Below are 17342 nucleotides of genomic sequence, written 5' to 3'. Positions count from 1 at the left end.
AAATGTGGAAAAATATATGTGTTACTGCAATCATGAACTGAAAGACTTGGCTTGTAGGGTATCTTGATGAAATATATTTTAGTTTCCTCTGTGTTTAAGATGTAAATCCTTAGATGCTTTAAGTATCACCTCACTTCAATAATCACATTCAATTATTTTTGTCAAAGAGGTTTGATTTATTACTTGTCTAATTTAATCACTGTGTGCCTATCAAAAAAGGATGGAGTTGAGTTCCTGATGAAATAAAGTCTTTAGAACTGACATGTAGCGATACTACTTTGTGATGATTATATTACTAGATGCCAATAATGTGTGCCTATTCAAGAGTGATAAAGTCCATTCTTAATATTCTACAGAATCTTTCCAATCTATTCACCTTCCCATTGAATAATGAACATAATCAGCATCAACAATTAAAAGATGGCTGCCTGCAGGAATGGATAATTTTAAACTTTGCAAAATTGTCCATTTCACAAACAAAAACAACATTGTTTAATAGACACTCGCCTGAACAGGGACTTGAACCCTGGACCCTCAGATTAAAAGTCTGATGCTCTACCGACTGAGCTATCCAGGATCTGAGCACTGAAGTTGCCATATTGGAAACTGCTCGAAATATATAAAACATGACAATTTGCTGTGCAATTACAAAAAATGTGGAAAAATATATGTGTTACTGCAATCATGAACTGAAAAACTTGGCTTGTAGGGTCTCTTGATGAAATATATTTTAGTTTCCTCTGTGTTTAAGATGTAAATCCTTAGATTCGTTAAGTATCACCTTGCTTCAATAATCACATTCAATTATTTTTGTCAAAGAGGTTTGATTTATTACTTGTCTAATTTAATCACTGTGTGCCTATCAAAGAAGGATGGAGTTGAGTTCCTGATGAAATAAAGTCTTTAGAACTGACATGTAGCGATACTACTTTGTGATGATTATATTACTAGATGCCAATAATGTGTGCCTATTGAAGAGTGATAAAGTCCATTCTTAATATTCTACAGAATCTTTCCAATCTATTCACCTTCCCATTGAATAATGAACATAATCAGCATCAACAATTAAAAGATGGCTGCCTGCAGGAATGGATAATTTTAAACTTTGCAAAATTGTCCATTTCACAAACAAAAACAACATTGTTTAATAGACACTCGCCTGAATAAGGACTTGAACCCTGGACCCTCAGATTAAAAGTCTGATGCTCTACCAACTGAGCTATCCAGGCTCTGAGCACTGAAGTTGCCATATTGGAAACTGCTCGAAATATATAAAACATGACAATTTGCTGTGCAATTACAAAAAATGTGGAAAAATATATGTGTTACTGCAATCATGAACTGAAAAACTTGGCTTGTAGGGTCTCTTGATGAAATATATTTTAGTTTCCTCTGTGTTTAAGATGTAAATCCTTAGATTCGTTAAGTATCACCTTACTTCAATAATCACATTCAATTATTTTTGTCAAAGAGGTTTGATTTATTACTTGTCTAATTTAATCACTGTGTGCCTATCAAAGAAGGATGGAGTTGAGTTCCTGATGAAATAAAGTCTTTAGAACTGACATGTAGCGATACTACTTTGTGATGATTATATTACTAGATGCCAATAATGTGTGCCTATTGAAGAGTGATAAAGTCCATTCTTAATATTCTACAGAATCTTTCCAATCTATTCACCTTCCCATTGAATAATGAACATAATCAGCATCAACAATTAAAAGATGGCTGCCTGCAGGAATGGATGATTTTAAACTCTGCAAAATTGTCCATTTCACAAACAAAAACACCATTGTTTAAAAGACACTCGCCTGAACAGGGACTTGAACGCTGGACCCTCAGATTAAAAGTCTGATGCTCTACCGACTGAGCTATCCAGGCTCTGAGCACTGAAGTTGTCATATTGAAAACTGCTCGAAATATATAAAACATGACAATTTGCTGTGCAATTACAAAAAATGTGGAAAAATATATGTGTTACTGCAATCAGGAACTGAAAGACTTGGCTTGTAGGGTATCTTGATGAAATATATTTTAGTTTCCTCTGTGTTTAAGATGTAAATCCTTAGATTCGTTAAGTATCACCTTTCTTCAATAATCACATTCAATTATTTTTGTCAAAGAGGTTTGATTTATTACTTGTCTAATTTAATCACTGTGTGCCTATCAAAGAAGGATGGAGTTGAGTTCCTGATGAAATAAAGTCTTTAGAACTGACATGTAGCGATACTACTTTGTGATGATTATATTACTAGATGCCAATAATGTGTGCCTATTGAAGAGTGATAAAGTCCATTCTTAATATTCTACAGAATCTTTCCAATCTATTCACCTTCCCATTGAATAATGAACATAATCAGCATCAACAATTAAAAGATGGCTGCCTGCAGGAATGGATAATTTTAAACTCTGCAAAATTGTACATTTCACAAACAAAAACACCATTGTTTAAAAGACACTCGCCTGAACAGGGACTTGAACCCTGGACCCTCAGATTAAAAGTCTGATGCTCTACCGACTGAGCTATCCAGGCTCTGAGCACTGAAGTTGCCATATTGGAAACTGCTCGAAATATATAAAACATGACAATTTGCTGTGCAATTACAAAAAATGTGTAAAAATATATGTGTTACTGCAATCATGAACTGAAAAACTTGGCTTGTAGGGTCTCTTGATGAAATATATTTTAGTTTCCTCTGTGTTTAAGATGTAAATCCTTAGATTCGTTAAGTATCACCTTACTTCAATAATCACATTCAATTATTTTTGTCAAAGAGGTTTGATTTATTACTTGTCTAATTTAATCACTGTGTGCCTATCAAAGAAGGATGGATTTGAGTTCCTGATGAAATAAAGTCTTTAGAACTGACATGTAGCGATACTACTTTGTGATGATTATATTACTAGATGCCAATAATGTGTGCCTATTGAAGAGTGATAAAGTCCATTCTTAATATTCTACAGAATCTTTCCAATCTATTCACCTTCCCATTGAATAATGAACATAATCAGCATCAACAATTAAAAGATGGCTGCCTGCAGGAATGGATAATTTTAAACTCTGCAAAATTGTCCATTTCACAAACAAAAACACCATTGTTTAAAAGACACCCGCCTGAACAGGGACTTGAACGCTGGACCCTCAGATTAAAAGTCTGATGTGCTACCGACTGAGCTATCCAGGCTCTGAGCACTGAAGTTGTCATATTGGAAACTGCTCGAAAAATATAAAACATGACAATTTGCTGTGCAATTACAAAAAATGTGGAAAAATATATGTGTTACTGCAATCAGGAACTGAAAGACTTGGCTTGTAGGGTATCTTGATGAAATATATTTTAGTTTAATCTGTGTTTAAAATGTAAATCCTTAGATTCGTTAAGTATCACCTTACTTCAATAATCACATTCAATTATTTTTGTCAAAGAGGTTTGATTTATTACTTGTCTAATTTAATCACTGTGTGCCTATCAAAGAAGGATGGAGTTGAGTTCCTGATGAAATAAAGTCTTTAGAACTGACATGTAGCGATACTACTTTGTGATGATTATATTACTAGATGCCAATAATGTGTGCCTATTGAAGAGTGATAAAGTCCATTCTTAATATTCTACAGAATCTTTCCAATCTATTCACCTTCCCATTGAATAATGAACATAATCAGCATCAACAATTAAAAGATGGCTGCCTGCAGGAATGGATAATTTTAAACTCTGCAAAATTGTCCATTTCACAAACAAAAACACCATTGTTTAAAAGACACTCGCCTGAACAGGGACTTGAACGCTGGACCCTCAGATTAAAAGTCTGATGCTCTACCGACTGAGCTATCCAGGCTCTGAGCACTGAAGTTGTCATATTGGAAACTGCTCGAAATATATAAAACATGACAATTTGCTGTGCAATTACAAAAAATGTGGAAAATATATGTGTTACTGCAATCAGGAACTGAAAGACTTGGCTTGTAGGGTATCTTGATGAAATATATTTTAGTTTCCTCTGTGTTTAAGATGTAAATCCTTAGATTCGTTAAGTATCACCTTACTTCAATAATCACATTCAATTATTTTTGTCAAAGAGGTTTGATTTATTACTTGTCTAATTTAATCACTGTGTGCCTATCAAAGAAGGATGGATTTGAGTTCCTGATGAAATAAAGTCTTTAGAACTGACATGTAGCGATACTACTTTGTGATGATTATATTACTAGATGCCAATAATGTGTGCCTATTGAAGAGTGATAAAGTCCATTCTTAATATTCTAAAGAATCTCTCCAATCTATATACCTTCCCATTGAATAATGAACATAATCAGCATCAACAATTAAAAGATGGCTGCCTGCAGGAATGGATGATTTTAAACTCTGCAAAATTGTCCATTTCACAAACAAAAACACCATTGTTTAAAAGACACTCGCCTGAACAGGGACTTGAACGCTGGATCCTCAGATTAAAAGTCTGATGCTCTACCGACTGAGCTATCCAGGCTCTGAGCACTGAAGTTGCCATATTGGAAACTGCTCGAAATATATAAAACATGACAATTTGCTGTGCAATTACAAAAAATGTGGAAAAATATATGTGTTACTGCAATCATGAACTGAAAGACTTGGCTTGTAGGGTATCTTGATGAAATATATTTTAGTTTCCTCTGTGTTTAAGATGTAAATCCTTAGATGCTTTAAGTATCACCTCACTTCAATAATCACATTCAATTATTTTTGTCAAAGAGGTTTGATTTATTACTTGTCTAATTTAATCACTGTGTGCCTATCAAAGAAGGATGGATTTGAGTTCCTGATGAAATAAAGTCTTTAGAACTGACATGTAGCGATACTACTTTGTGATGATTATATTACTAGATGCCAATAATGTGTGCCTATTGAAGAGTGATAAAGTCCATTCTTAATATTCTACAGAATCTTTCCAATCTATACACCTTCCCATTGAATAATGAACATAATCAGCATCAACAATTAAAAGATGGCTGCCTGCAGGAATGGATGATTTTAAACTCTGCAAAATTGTCCATTTCACAAACAAAAACACCATTGTTTAAAAGACACTCGCCTGAACAGGGACTTGAACGCTGGATCCTCAGATTAAAAGTCTGATGCTCTACCGACTGAGCTATCCAGGCTCTGAGCACTGAAGTTGTCATATTGGAAACTGCTCGAAATATATAAAACATGACAATTTGCTGTGCAGTTACAAAAAATGTGGAAACATATATGTGTTACTGCAATCAGGAACTGAAAGACTTGGCTTGTAGAGTATCTTGATGAAATATATTTTAGTTTCCTCTGTGTTTAAGATGTAAATCCTTAGATTCGTTAAGTATCACCTTACTTCAATAATCACATTCAATTATTTTTGTCAAAGAGGTTTGATTTATTACTTGTCTAATTTAATCACTGTGTGCCTATCAAAGAAGGATGGATTTGAGTTCCTGATGAAATAAAGTCTTTAGAACTGACATGTAGCGATACTACTTTGTGATGATTATATTACTAGATGCCAATAATGTGTGCCTATTGAAGAGTGATAAAGTCCATTCTTAATATTCTAAAGAATCTCTCCAATCTATACACCTTCCCATTGAATAATGAACATATTCAGCATCAACAATTAAAAGATGGCTGCCTGCAGGAATGGATGATTTTAAACTCTGCAAAATTGTCCATTTCACAAACAAAAACACCATTGTTTAAAAGACACTCGCAAGAACAGGGACTTGAACCCTGGACCCTCAGATTAAAAGTCTGATGCTCTACCGACTGAGCTATCCAGGCTCTGAGCACTGAAGTTGCCATATTGGAAACTGCTCGAAATATATAAAACATGACAATTTGCTGTGCAATTACAAAAAATGTGGAAAAATATATGTGTTACTGCAATCAGGAACTGAAAGACTTGGCTTGTAGGGTATCTTGATGAAATATATTTTAGTTTCCTCTGTGTTTAAGATGTAAATCCTTAGATGCTTTAAGTATCACCTCACTTCAATAATCACATTCAATTATTTTTGTCAAAGAGGTTTGATTTATTACTTGTCTAATTTAATCACTGTGTGCCTATCAAAGAAGGATGGATTTGAGTTCCTGATGAAATAAAGTCTTTAGAACTGACATGTAGCGATACTACTTTGTGATGATTATATTACTAGATGCCAATAATGTGTGCCTATTGAAGAGTGATAAAGTCCATTCTTAATATTCTAAAGAATCTCTCCAATCTATATACCTTCCCATTGAATAATGAACATAATCAGCATCAACAATTAAAAGATGGCTGCCTGCAGGAATGGATGATTTTAAACTCTGCAAAATTGTCCATTTCACAAACAAAAACACCATTGTTTAAAAGACACTCGCCTGAACAGGGACTTGAACGCTGGATCCTCAGATTAAAAGTGTGATGCTCTACCGACTGAGCTATCCAGGCTCTGAGCACTGAAGTTGCCATATTGGAAACTGCTCGAAATATATAAAACATGACAATTTGCTGTGCAATTACAAAAAATGTGGAAAAATATATGTGTTACTGCAATCATGAACTGAAAGACTTGGCTTGTAGGGTATCTTGATGAAATATATTTTAGTTTCCTCTGTGTTTAAGATGTAAATCCTTAGATGCTTTAAGTATCACCTCACTTCAATAATCACATTCAATTATTTTTGTCAAAGAGGTTTGATTTATTACTTGTCTAATTTAATCACTGTGTGCCTATCAAAGAAGGATGGATTTGAGTTCCTGATGAAATAAAGTCTTTAGAACTGACATGTAGCGATACTACTTTGTGATGATTATATTACTAGATGCCAATAATGTGTGCCTATTGAAGAGTGATAAAGTCCATTCTTAATATTCTACAGAATCTTTCCAATCTATACACCTTCCCATTGAATAATGAACATAATCAGCATCAACAATTAAAAGATGGCTGCCTGCAGGAATGGATGATTTTAAACTCTGCAAAATTGTCCATTTCACAAACAAAAACACCATTGTTTAAAAGACACTTGCCTGAACAGGGACTTGAACGCTGGATCCTCAGATTAAAAGTCTGATGCTCTACCGACTGAGCTATCCAGGCTCTGAGCACTGAAGTTGTCATATTGGAAACTGCTCGAAATATATAAAACATGACAATTTGCTGTGCAATTACAAAAAATGTGGAAAAATATATGTGTTACTGCAATCAGGAACTGAAAGACTTGGCTTGTAGAGTATCTTGATGAAATATATTTTAGTTTCCTCTGTGTTTAAGATGTAAATCCTTAGATTCGTTAAGTATCACCTTACTTCAATAATCACATTCAATTATTTTTGTCAAAGAGGTTTGATTTATTACTTGTCTAATTTAATCACTGTGTGCCTATCAAAGAAGGATGGATTTGAGTTCCTGATGAAATAAAGTCTTTAGAACTGACATGTAGCGATACTACTTTGTGATGATTATATTACTAGATGCCAATAATGTGTGCCTATTGAAGAGTGATAAAGTCCATTCTTAATATTCTAAAGAATCTCTCCAATCTATACACCTTCCCATTGAATAATGAACATATTCAGCATCAACAATTAAAAGATGGCTGCCTGCAGGAATGGATGATTTTAAACTCTGCAAAATTGTCCATTTCACAAACAAAAACACCATTGTTTAAAAGACACTCGCAAGAACAGGGACTTGAACCCTGGACCCTCAGATTAAAAGTCTGATGCTCTACCGACTGAGCTATCCAGGCTCTGAGCACTGAAGTTGCCATATTGGAAACTGCTCGAAATATATAAAACATGACAATTTGCTGTGCAATTACAAAAAATGTGGAAAAATATATGTGTTACTGCAATCAGGAACTGAAAGACTTGGCTTGTAGGGTATCTTGATGAAATATATTTTAGTTTCCTCTGTGTTTAAGATGTAAATCCTTAGATGCTTTAAGTATCACCTCACTTCAATAATCACATTCAATTATTTTTGTCAAAGAGGTTTGATTTATTACTTGTCTAATTTAATCACTGTGTGCCTATCAAAGAAGGATGGATTTGAGTTCCTGATGAAATAAAGTCTTTAGAACTGACATGTAGCGATACTACTTTGTGATGATTATATTACTAGATGCCAATAATGTGTGCCTATTGAAGAGTGATAAAGTCCATTCTTAATATTCTACAGAATCTTTCCAATCTATACACCTTCCCATTGAATAATGAACATAATCAGCATCAACAATTAAAAGATGGCTGCCTGCAGGAATGGATGATTTTAAACTCTGCAAAATTGTCCATTTCACAAACAAAAACACCATTGTTTAAAAGACACTCGCCTGAACAGGGACTTGAACGCTGGACCCTCAGATTAAAAGTCTGATGCTCTACCGACTGAGCTATCCAGGCTCTGAGCACTGAAGTTGTCATATTGGAAACTGCTCGAAATATATAAAACATGACAATTTGCTGTGCAATTACAAAAAATGTGGAAAATATATGTGTTACTGCAATCAGGAACTGAAAGACTTGGCTTGTAGGGTATCTTGATGAAATATATTTTAGTTTCTTCTGTGTTTAAGATGTAAATCCTTAGATTCGTTAAGTATCACCTTACTTCAATAAACACATTCAATTATTTTTGTCAAAAAGGTTTGATTTATTACTTGTCTAATTTAATCACTGTGTGCCTATCAAAGAAGGATGGATTTGAGTTCCTGATGAAATAAAGTCTTTAGAACTGACATGTAGCGATACTACTTTGTGATGATTATATTACTAGATGCCAATAATGTGTGCCTATTGAAGAGTGATAAAGTCCATTCTTAATATTCTAAAGAATCTCTCCAATCTATACACCTTCCCATTGAATAATGAACATAATCAGCATCAACAATTAAAAGATGGCTGCCTGCAGGAATGGATGATTTTAAACTCTGCAAAATTGTCCATTTCACAAACAAAAACACCATTGTTTAAAAGACACTCGCCTGAACAGGGACTTGAACCCTGGACCCTCAGATTAAAAGTCTGATGCTTTACCGACTGAGATATCCAGGCTCTGAGCACTGAAGTTGCCATATTGGAAACTGCTCGAAATATATAAAACATGACAATTTGCTGTGCAATTACAAAAAATGTGGAAAAATATATGTGTTATTGCAATCATGAACTGAAAAACTTGGCTTGTAGGGTCTCTTGATGAAATATATTTTAGTTTCCTCTGTGTTTAAGATGTAAATCCTTAGATTCGTTAAGTATCACCTTACTTCAATAATCACATTCAATTATTTTTGTCAAAGAGGTTTGATTTATTACTTGTCTAATTTAATCACTGTATGCCTATCAAAGAAGGATGGATTTGAGTTCCTGATGAAATAAAGTCTTTAGAACTGACATGTAGCGATACTACTTTGTGATGATTATATTACTAGATGCCAATAATGTGTGCCTATTGAAGAGTGATAAAGTCCATTCTTAATATTCTACAAAATCTTTCCAATCTATTCACCTTCCCATTGAATAATGAACATAATCAGCATCAACAATTAAAAGATGGCTGCCTGCAGGAATGGATAATTCTAGAAAGAGAAAAGAAGACTCTATCTTGGGGGCACTCTTTGAAATATAAATAGGGCCAGATATACCCTTAGGTATCATTAAAATATAACCTTTAATTGTATCTTTAAAATTAATAGGAATTTGAAAAGGAAAAATATATAAACACACACACACAGGTTTATTCATATACACCTTGGGATCACTTGTCTATCACAAGGAGTTTAAAGAACACTGATTGCTCACTATGGAGCTTATTGGTTCAGAGAACACTGATTGCTCACCGAGGAGCTTGTTTTAATTATTTTTATTCAGATTTTTTTATAACCAATTATGATCTCTCACTGTTTAAACAACCATATCATGAATAGGTATTGATTTACCGAACGTCAGCTCCTATATTCTCAAACACATGTATAATTATAAAAATTCAAAATTTGCCCAAATGGTATATACACAGTGTTGAGAGATGCAGAATGCCCATCATATTTATATGGTATCTTATGCGCTCATTAGTAGCCCGACATAAATAGTTGGTATAGAGAGAAAAAAGGAAAGAGTAAAAAAGATGATCAGTATGCCATGGTACATTGCTTCTACTGTCTCACCGTCATGAGCTCAAGGTTTTTGTTAGCTCAGCGGCCGGTGGATGAGAGGGCAGCGACCTTGAAATTTCTGACCAGAAAGAGGATAAGTGGCCGTACTGCTTTCCCTGTTAGAGCGGATGGAATGTCTCGATATCCTAGGACATTGCAGGACACTGCACCGCAATCCAGGGATGAGTGTTAACCGAAATTGAGTACAATTCCTGCCTGTTTAATTTTCAGGTAATTGCAGGGAGATGATAGGGAGTGGTTCAATGTTAAACCAGTGCCGTGCACATTCTCACATAGAAATGCATTTATCAAAAAAGCCGTACTCCACACAGGCTATTAGCAAAGTACTTTCCCAAATTTATTTTCAGGTATACTTTATCGGTATACTAATATTGTTAGGCTCACTTAACATAATTCATTATTTTCTCTAACATTTGACCATAGGTCACTGAACAATATGTGTTGGGCTAAAAAGTAGCAGCAAACCCAGCTAGAATGAAAAGTTTTAATGACCGCAAACCCAGTCCAGCCGCTGAGATCTCTTTTCGTCATGTACTCTGGTCACTAGGACCGGTGCAGCGGACGGCAAATATGAAAACAGCAGCGCTTCGGGTATTACTGGCCGGAAAAAAGATTAGTAGCTGTGCTGCTTTCCACGTTAGAGCAGTTGCAGCGCCTTGATATCATAGGACAGAGCAAGGACGCTGCACCACAATCCGTGGATGAGAGCTAGCTGAAAATAGGAAGATTACCGTTCTAAAGGCAGCAGGACTTCTGGACGGAGCAGCGTATGTTGGTTGTAGGACCAGTGATTCTAACTTTCACAAGGCGACATTGCCATGCTGATTCCAGCCGTGCCAAAACGCGTTTTCACCCGTAGGCTTGCTCACTTCACTGCACTATCTGGCATCAAAAAGAGTGCCCCCAAGATAGAGTCTTCTTTTCTCTTTCTAGAATATTTGGTTTTCTGACTCTGGGGAGCAACACCAACCCTGTATTATGGTGAATCTACCTGAGTAATCATAGGTATTTGGTTTTCTTTAAAGAATTAACCCCCCTCGTGTGTTCATTTTGTGTGTAACTGTGTCATCCAGGCACAAACAAGGGGGTATCTTGTTGCGGATCATCACAAATGTTTCTTCCTTAGAAATGGATAATTTTAAACTTTGCAAAATTGTCCATTTCACAAACAAAAACAACATTGTTTAATAGACACTCGCCTGAACAGGGACTTGAACCCTGGACCCTCAGATTAAAAGTCTGATGCTCTACCGACTGAGCTATCCAGGCTCTGAGCACTGAAGTTGCCATATTGGAAACTGCTCGAAATATATAAAACATGACAATTTGCTGTGCAATTACAAAAAATGTGGAAAAATATATGTGTTACTGCAATCATGAACTGAAAAACTTGGCTTGTAGGGTCTCTTGATGAAATATATTTTAGTTTCTTCTGTGTTTAAGTTGTAAATCCTTAGATGCTTTAAGTATCACCTCACTTCAATAATCACATTCAATTATTTTTGTCAAAGAGGTTTGATTTATTACTTGTCTAATTTAATCACTGTGTGCCTATCAAAGAAGGATGGAGTTGAGTTCCTGATGAAATAAAGTCTTTAGAACTGACATGTAGCGATACTACTTTGTGATGATTATATTACTAGATGCCAATAATGTGTGCCTATTGAAGAGTGATAAAGTCCATTCTTAATATTCTACAGAATCTTTCCAATCTATTCACCTTCCCATTGAATAATGAACATAATCAGCATCAACAATTAAAAGATGGCTGCCTGCAGGAATGGATGATTTTAAACTCTGCAAAATTGTCCATTTCACAAACAAAAACACCATTGTTTAAAAGACACTCGCCTGAACAGGGACTTGAACGCTGGATCCTCAGATTAAAAGTCTGATGCTCTACCGACTGAGCTATCCAGGCTCTGAGCACTGAAGTTGCCATATTGGAAACTACTCGAAATATATAAAACATGACAATTTGCTGTGCAATTACAAAAAATGTGGAAAAATATATGTGTTACTGCAATCATGAACTGAAAGACTTGGCTTGTAGGGTATCTTGATGAAATATATTTTAGTTTCCTCTGTGTTTAAGATGTAAATCCTTAGATGCTTTAAGTATCACCTCACTTCAATAATCACATTCAATTATTTTTGTCAAAGAGGTTTGATTTATTACTTGTCTAATTTAATCACTGTGTGCCTATCAAAGAAGGATGGATTTGAGTTCCTGATGAAATAAAGTCTTTAGAACTGACATGTAGCGATACTACTTTGTGATGATTATATTACTAGATGCCAATAATGTGTGCCTATTGAAGAGTGATAAAGTCCATTCTTAATATTCTACAGAATCTTTCCAATCTATACACCTTCCCATTGAATAATGAACATAATCAGCATCAACAATTAAAAGATGGCTGCCTGCAGGAATGGATGATTTTAAACTCTGCAAAATTGTCCATTTCACAAACAAAAACACCATTGTTTAAAAGACACTCGCCTGAACAGGGACTTGAACGCTGGATCCTCAGATTAAAAGTCTGATGCTCTACCGACTGAGCTATCCAGGCTCTGAGCACTGAAGTTGTCATATTGGAAACTGCTCGAAATATATAAAACATGACAATTTGCTGTGCAATTACAAAAAATGTGGAAAAATATATGTGTTACTGCAATCAGGAACTGAAAGACTTGGCTTGTAGAGTATCTTGATGAAATATATTTTAGTTTCCTCTGTGTTTAAGATGTAAATCCTTAGATTCGTTAAGTATCACCTTACTTCAATAATCACATTCAATTATTTTTGTCAAAGAGGTTTGATTTATTACTTGTCTAATTTAATCACTGTGTGCCTATCAAAGAAGGATGGATTTGAGTTCCTGATGAAATAAAGTCTTTAGAACTGACATGTAGCGATACTACTTTGTGATGATTATATTACTAGATGCCAATAATGTCTGCCTATTGAAGAGTGATAAAGTCCATTCTTAATATTCTACAGAATCTTTCCAATCTGTTCACCTTCCCATTGAATAATGAACTTAATCAGCATCAACAATTAAAAGATGGCTGCCTGCAGGAATGGATAATTTTAAACTTTGCAAAATTGTCCATTTCACAAACAAAGACAACATTGTTTAATAGACACTCGCCTGAACAGGGACTTGAACCCTGGACCCTCAGATTAAAAGTCTGATGCTTTACCGACTGAGCTATCCAAGCTCTGAGCACTGAAGTTGCCATATTGGAAACTGCTCGAAATATATAAAACATGACAATTTGCTGTGCAATTACAAAAAATGAGGAAAAATATATGTGTTACAGCTATCATGAACTGAAAGACTTGGCTTGTAGGGTCTCTTGATGAAATATATTTTAGTTTAATCTGTGTTTAAGATGTAAATCCTTAGATTCGTTAAGTATCACCTTACTTCAATAATCACATTCAATTATTTTTGTCAAAGAGGTTTGATTTATTACTTGTCTAATTTAATCACTGTGTGCCTATCAAAGAAAAATGGATTTGAGTTCCTGATGAAATAAAGTCTTTAGAACTGACATGTAGCGATACTACTTTGTGATGATTATATTACTAGATGCCAATAATGTGTGCCTATTGAAGAGTGATAAAGTCCATTCTTAATATTCTAAAGAATCTCTCCAATCTATACACCTTCCCATTGAATAATGAACATAATCAGCATCAACAATTAAAAGATGGCTGCCTGCAGGAATGGATGATTTTATACTCTGCAAAATTGTCCATTTCACAAACAAAAACACCATTGTTTAAAAGACACTCGCAAGAACAGGGACTTGAACCCTGGACCCTCAGATTAAAAGTCTGATGCTCTACCGACTGAGCTATCCAAGCTCTGAGCACTGAAGTTGCCATATTGGAAATTGCTCGAAATATATAAAACATGACAATTTGCTGTGCAATTACAAAAAATGTGGAAAAATATATGTGTTACTGCAATCATGAACTGAAAGACTTGGCTTGTAGGGTATCTTGATGAAATATATTTTAGTTTCCTCTGTGTTTAAGATGTAAATCCTTAGATGCTTTAAGTATCACCTCACTTCAATAATCACATTCAATTATTTTTGTCAAAGAGGTTTGATTTATTACTTGTCTAATTTAATCACTGTGTGCCTATCAAAGAAGGATGGATTTGAGTTCCTGATGAAATAAAGTCTTTAGAACTGACATGTAGCGACACTACTTTGTGATGATTATATTACTAGATGCCAATAATGTGTGCCTATTGAAGAGTGATAAATTCCATTCTTAATATTCTACAGAATCTTTCCAATCTATACACCTTCCCATTGAATAATGAACATAATCAGCATCAACAATTAAAAGATGGCTGCCTGCAGGAATGGATAATTTTAAACTCTGCAAAATTGTCCATTTCACAAACAAAAACACCATTGTTTAAAAGACTCTCGCCTGAACAGGGACTTGAACGCTGGACCCTCAGATTAAAAGTCTGATGCTCTACCGACTGAGCTATCTAGGCTCTGAGCACTGAAGTTGTCATATTGGAAACTGCTCGAAATATATAAAACATGACAATTTGCTGTGCAATTACAAAAAATGTGGAAAAATATGTGTTACTGCAATCAGGAACTGAAAGACTTGGCTTGTAGGGTATCTTGATGAAATATATTTTAGTTTCTTCTGTGTTTAATATGTAAATCCTTAGATTCGTTAAGTATCACCTTACTTCAATAATCACATTCAATTATTTTTGTCAAAGAAGTTTGATTTATTACTTGTCTAATTTAATCACTGTGTGCCTATCAAAGAAGGATGGATTTGAGTTCCTGATGAAATAAAGTCTTTAGAACTGACATGTAGCGATACTACTTTGTGATGATTATATTACTAGATGCCAATAATGTGTGCCTATTGAAGAGTGATAAAGTCCATTCTTAATATTCTAAAGAATCTCTCCAATCTATACACCTTCCCATTGAATAATGAACATAATCAGCATCAACAATTAAAATATTGCTGCCTGCAGGAATGGATGATTTTAAACTCTGCAAAATTGTCCATTTCACAAACAAAAACACCATTGTTTAAAAGACACTCGCAAGAACAGGGACTTGAACCCTGGACCCTCAGATTAAAAGTCTGATGCTCTACCGACAGAGCTATCTAGGCTCTGAGCACTGAAGTTGCCATATTGGAAACTGCTCGAAATATATAAAACATGACAATTTGCTGTGCAATTACAAAAAATGTGGAAAAATATATGTGTTACTGCAATCATGAACTGAAAGACTTGGCTTGTAGGGTATCTTGATGAAATATATTTTAGTTTCCTCTGTGTTTAAGATGTAAATCCTTAGATTCGTTAAGTATCACCTCACTTCAATAATCCCATTCAATTATTTTTGTCAAAGAGGTTTGATTTATTATTTGTCTAATTTAATCACTGTGTGCCTATCAAAGAAGGATGGATTTGAGTTCCTGATGAAATAAAGTCTTTAGAACTGACATGTAGCGATACTACTTTGTGATGATTATATTACTAGATGCCAATAATGTGTGCCTATTGAAGAGTGATAAAGTCCATTCTTAATATTCTACAGAATCTTTCCAATCTATTCACCTTCCCATTGAATAATGAACATAATCAGCATCAACAATTAAAAGATGGATGCCTGCAGGAATGGATAATTTTAAACTCTGCAAAATTGTCCATTTCACAAACAAAAACACCATTGTTTAAAAGACACTCGCCTGAACAGGGACTTGAACCCTGGACCCTCAGTTTAAAAGTCTGATGCTCTACCGACTGAGCTATCCAGGCTCTGAGCACTGAAGTTGCCATATTGGAAACTGCTCAAAATATATAAAACATGACAATTTGCTGTGCAATTACAAAAAATGTGGAAAAATATATGTGTTACTGCAGTCATGAACTGAAAGACTTGGCTTGTAGGGTCTCTTGATGAAATATATTTTAGTTTAATCTGTGTTTAAGATGTAAATCCTTAGATTCGTTAAGTATCACCTTACTTCAATAATCACATTCAATTATTTTTGTCAAAGAGGTTTGATTTATTACTTGTCTAATTTAATCACTGTGTGCCTATCAAAGAAGGATGGATTTGAGTTCCTGATGAAATAAAGTCTTTAGAACTGACATGTAGCGATACTACTTTGTGATGATTATATTACTAGATGCCAATAATGTGTGCCTATTGAAGAGTGATAAAGTCCATTCTTAATATTCTACAGAATCTTTCCAATCTATTCACCTTCCCATTGAATAATGAACTTAATCAGCATCAACAATTAAAAGATGGCTGCCTGCAGGAATGGATAATTTTAAACTTTGCAAAATTGTCCATTTCACAAACAAAGACAACATTGTTTAATAGACACTCGCCTGAACAGGGACTTGAACCCTGGACCCTCAGATTAAAAGTCTGATGCTCTACCGACTGAGCTATCCAAGCTCTGAGCACTGAAGTTGCCATATTGGAAACTGCTCGAAATATATAAAACATGACAATTTGCTGTGCAATTACAAAAAATGAGGAAAAATATATGTGTTACAGCTATCATGAACTGAAAGACTTGGCTTGTAGGGTCTCTTGATGAAATATATTTTAGTTTAATCTGTGTTTAAGATGTAAATCCTTAGATTCGTTAAGTATCACCTTACTTCAATAATCACATTCAATTATTTTTGTCAAAGAGGTTTGATTTATTACTTGTCTAATTTAATCACTGTGTGCCTATCAAAGAAAAATGGATTTGAGTTCCTGATGAAATAAAGTCTTTAGAACTGACATGTAGCGATACTACTTTGTGATGATTATATTACTAGATGCCAATAATGTGTGCCTATTGAAGAGTGATAAAGTCCATTCTTAATATTCTAAAGAATCTCTCCAATCTATACACCTTCCCATTGAATAATGAACATAATCAGCATCAACAATTAAAAGATGGCTGCCTGCAGGAATGGATAATTTTAAACTCTGCAATATTGTCCATTTCACAAACAAAAACACCATTGTTTAAAAGACACTCGCCTGAACAGGGACTTGAACCCTGGACCCTCAGATTAAAAGTCTTATGCTCTACCGACTGAGCTATCCAGGCTCTGAGCACTGAAGTTGCCATATTGGAAACTGCTCGAAATA

The 17342-nt window shown here is 34.7% G+C and overlaps 19 non-coding genes across 19 annotated transcripts; all 19 read right to left on the bottom strand.

The window, feature by feature from the left end:
* Positions 1–504: 504 nt before the first annotated feature.
* On the bottom strand, positions 505–577 carry TRNAK-UUU (transfer RNA lysine (anticodon UUU)). The gene has a single exon. It is a non-coding gene; the product is annotated as a tRNA-Lys (tRNA).
* Positions 578–1156: 579 nt separating this feature from the next.
* On the bottom strand, positions 1157–1229 carry TRNAK-UUU (transfer RNA lysine (anticodon UUU)). Its single transcript has one exon. It is a non-coding gene; the product is annotated as a tRNA-Lys (tRNA).
* Positions 1230–1808: 579 nt separating this feature from the next.
* TRNAK-UUU (transfer RNA lysine (anticodon UUU)) lies at positions 1809–1881 on the bottom strand. The gene has a single exon. It is a non-coding gene; the product is annotated as a tRNA-Lys (tRNA).
* A 579-nt stretch (positions 1882–2460) lies between these two features.
* TRNAK-UUU (transfer RNA lysine (anticodon UUU)) lies at positions 2461–2533 on the bottom strand. The gene has a single exon. It is a non-coding gene; the product is annotated as a tRNA-Lys (tRNA).
* A 1231-nt stretch (positions 2534–3764) lies between these two features.
* TRNAK-UUU (transfer RNA lysine (anticodon UUU)) lies at positions 3765–3837 on the bottom strand. Its single transcript has one exon. It is a non-coding gene; the product is annotated as a tRNA-Lys (tRNA).
* Positions 3838–4415: 578 nt separating this feature from the next.
* Positions 4416–4488, bottom strand: TRNAK-UUU (transfer RNA lysine (anticodon UUU)). The gene has a single exon. It is a non-coding gene; the product is annotated as a tRNA-Lys (tRNA).
* Positions 4489–5067: 579 nt separating this feature from the next.
* On the bottom strand, positions 5068–5140 carry TRNAK-UUU (transfer RNA lysine (anticodon UUU)). Its single transcript has one exon. It is a non-coding gene; the product is annotated as a tRNA-Lys (tRNA).
* A 1883-nt stretch (positions 5141–7023) lies between these two features.
* TRNAK-UUU (transfer RNA lysine (anticodon UUU)) lies at positions 7024–7096 on the bottom strand. The gene has a single exon. It is a non-coding gene; the product is annotated as a tRNA-Lys (tRNA).
* Positions 7097–8327: 1231 nt separating this feature from the next.
* Positions 8328–8400, bottom strand: TRNAK-UUU (transfer RNA lysine (anticodon UUU)). Its single transcript has one exon. It is a non-coding gene; the product is annotated as a tRNA-Lys (tRNA).
* A 578-nt stretch (positions 8401–8978) lies between these two features.
* On the bottom strand, positions 8979–9051 carry TRNAK-UUU (transfer RNA lysine (anticodon UUU)). Its single transcript has one exon. It is a non-coding gene; the product is annotated as a tRNA-Lys (tRNA).
* Positions 9052–11362: 2311 nt separating this feature from the next.
* On the bottom strand, positions 11363–11435 carry TRNAK-UUU (transfer RNA lysine (anticodon UUU)). The gene has a single exon. It is a non-coding gene; the product is annotated as a tRNA-Lys (tRNA).
* A 579-nt stretch (positions 11436–12014) lies between these two features.
* On the bottom strand, positions 12015–12087 carry TRNAK-UUU (transfer RNA lysine (anticodon UUU)). The gene has a single exon. It is a non-coding gene; the product is annotated as a tRNA-Lys (tRNA).
* A 579-nt stretch (positions 12088–12666) lies between these two features.
* On the bottom strand, positions 12667–12739 carry TRNAK-UUU (transfer RNA lysine (anticodon UUU)). Its single transcript has one exon. It is a non-coding gene; the product is annotated as a tRNA-Lys (tRNA).
* Positions 12740–13318: 579 nt separating this feature from the next.
* TRNAK-UUU (transfer RNA lysine (anticodon UUU)) lies at positions 13319–13391 on the bottom strand. Its single transcript has one exon. It is a non-coding gene; the product is annotated as a tRNA-Lys (tRNA).
* Positions 13392–13970: 579 nt separating this feature from the next.
* TRNAK-UUU (transfer RNA lysine (anticodon UUU)) lies at positions 13971–14043 on the bottom strand. Its single transcript has one exon. It is a non-coding gene; the product is annotated as a tRNA-Lys (tRNA).
* A 579-nt stretch (positions 14044–14622) lies between these two features.
* TRNAK-UUU (transfer RNA lysine (anticodon UUU)) lies at positions 14623–14695 on the bottom strand. Its single transcript has one exon. It is a non-coding gene; the product is annotated as a tRNA-Lys (tRNA).
* Positions 14696–15924: 1229 nt separating this feature from the next.
* Positions 15925–15997, bottom strand: TRNAK-UUU (transfer RNA lysine (anticodon UUU)). The gene has a single exon. It is a non-coding gene; the product is annotated as a tRNA-Lys (tRNA).
* Positions 15998–16576: 579 nt separating this feature from the next.
* On the bottom strand, positions 16577–16649 carry TRNAK-UUU (transfer RNA lysine (anticodon UUU)). The gene has a single exon. It is a non-coding gene; the product is annotated as a tRNA-Lys (tRNA).
* Positions 16650–17228: 579 nt separating this feature from the next.
* On the bottom strand, positions 17229–17301 carry TRNAK-UUU (transfer RNA lysine (anticodon UUU)). The gene has a single exon. It is a non-coding gene; the product is annotated as a tRNA-Lys (tRNA).
* Positions 17302–17342: the final 41 nt, after the last annotated feature.

Source organism: Pseudophryne corroboree, unplaced genomic scaffold, assembly GCF_028390025.1.
Source record: "Pseudophryne corroboree isolate aPseCor3 unplaced genomic scaffold, aPseCor3.hap2 scaffold_2219, whole genome shotgun sequence".
Classification (NCBI taxonomy): Eukaryota; Metazoa; Chordata; class Amphibia; order Anura; family Myobatrachidae; genus Pseudophryne; species Pseudophryne corroboree.
The sequence above is the reverse complement of the archived record's forward strand: the minus strand, read 5'-3'. Positions and strand labels throughout refer to the sequence as shown.